Source organism: Nicotiana attenuata, chromosome 11, assembly GCF_001879085.1.
Source record: "Nicotiana attenuata strain UT chromosome 11, NIATTr2, whole genome shotgun sequence".
NCBI lineage: Eukaryota > Viridiplantae > Streptophyta > Magnoliopsida > Solanales > Solanaceae > Nicotiana > Nicotiana attenuata.
The window spans coordinates 29686101-29687937 of NC_031999.1; the positions used below are offsets into that span (position 1 = coordinate 29686101).

Sequence of the window (1837 nt, forward strand, 5' to 3'; positions counted from 1 at the left end):
CCCGGCCATATTTTCGCTTTGTCTATTGTGCATCATGAACAAAAAGCGAGGCTTATCAGACAGTGTTCTTGTGATTATTTCGTCATCAGAATCTTTTAACATCCACTTGTAGTAATTCAAATATTTTGAAAATCTGACCTATTTAGTTCCTGAAACATGCTACATCAATATAGTGACAGGTGGAGCCTCAAAGTATCAATAAAATTGTAGCTATAAGTTGCGTTAGATTACTTGGGTAGGATAGGATTACTGTTGGAGCTTTCTGCTAAACTAGGATTGATTAATTGTACTTAATCAAAATACGCTAAAATGCTTGAAAGGTCTCAGACCACCTTGTTGTAACTTCCTAGCAAATGAGTATTTGGCATCTTTTACTGTGTACAACAACAACAACAACCCAGTAAAATCCCACAAATGGGGTCTGGGGAGGGTAGGGTAGAGTGTATGCAGACCTTACCCCTACCCCGGAGAAGGTAGAGAAGCTGTTTCCGAAAGACCCTCGCCTCAAAAAGACGAAAAGAGATAATGGATCCGAGTTATGAGTATTTGGCATCTTTTACTGTGTAATGGCATCAGAATGCACGACATTTCCCAAGTTGGCACTCCTATAGGTGGGACCTGTAAGCCTGGGTGCAATCAGTGGCGAAGCTAGAAATTTTCCCAAGGGTATTCAAATTTGAAAGAAGTGAAAAAAATTTGCCGACAAAGGGTATTCAATGTGTTATATACCTAAAACATAATATTTACATATATACACAGTATAATTTTTCGACGACTTGTGACCATGTGGCTTCGCCACTGGGTGCAATAACAGGCCTACTAATATATCAATGCAATCTTACATTTCAATTTTTATTCGAGGTCTGTTTACGACATATTAATATGAGCAATGTATGGATCATACATATATAAACTTGTTTTTGCCCTTTATTTTATTTGGCATGATGATGGCATTAGTTGAGCTTATTAAATGAATCAGTGAGGATTCATATAGCCAACCCCAACTTATTTGGGACTAAGGCGTAGTTGTTGCAATGTAAGATGTGTAGGACTTAAATTGAGATGCTTTACGAGAATAAAGATAAGCTTCTCTGCCGAATTTCCCTCCTGTATAGCTTCTCATGACATTGCTTACAGTAAGCTTGTTTAAGCCCTCGCTATGGTTTGCCCAAGGTTGCATCACCCTCTCTTTTTTCCTTTGGGGTTCTATTGATTTTTCTAGTTGACTGCAGACCACTCCTGTTGTTCTATTTTATGTTCCTTTTCTTCGTGACAAATACTTCCTCGTGTGAGTCTTGCGATGCTGATTTATCGTGCTTTTTTTACTTTATGTTAATTAGTTAAAATTTCATATGTGACAGGATTACGGTTTGCCCGCAGGAATAGGATGCCTGTATTCCATGAAAATGACTCGGTGGTGGAGATGGAACGGTGTGTTGTCAGCACCTAGCTGTACAGAAATTGTGAATAAATTTGGAGCTTCAGATGTAACATGATAACTGCTTTGCTTTCTTTCAACAAGGGTAGCCCAGTGCACAAAGCATCTCGCGTTTATGCAGGGTCCGGGGAAGGGCAGCACCCCAAGGGGTGTTATGTAGACAACCTATCCTAATGCAAGCATTAGTAGCGGGTTGTCACCTAGCTCTCCTTCAAGTGTATATTAATGTCTAGCCATATGGATTTTTATATATGTGCAACAATCTAGTCTTGCCCTTTGGCTTCCTTTGTTCTGATGTCAATGATGATTGAAGTGTCATCAATTATGAACTGTGTATATATAGAGACCTAAACAGCAATATGCTATAATCAAGCGATAATATTCAAATTGCCTTCCTCA

General features: G+C 38.9%; 1 protein-coding gene across 3 annotated transcripts in view; it reads left to right on the plus strand.

The window, feature by feature from the left end:
• Positions 1 to 1837, plus strand: part of LOC109234299 (E3 ubiquitin-protein ligase PRT6-like) — a 30690-nt gene extending 28853 nt beyond the window's left edge. For 2 of the 3 annotated variants that reach the window (XM_019400224.1, XM_019400225.1), the window contains exon 19: positions 1362 to 1837. The gene's annotated coding sequence lies outside the window, so the exon portion shown is untranslated. The remainder of the gene's footprint in view (positions 1 to 1361) is intronic. The other variant, XM_019400226.1, reaches the window with a different exon arrangement.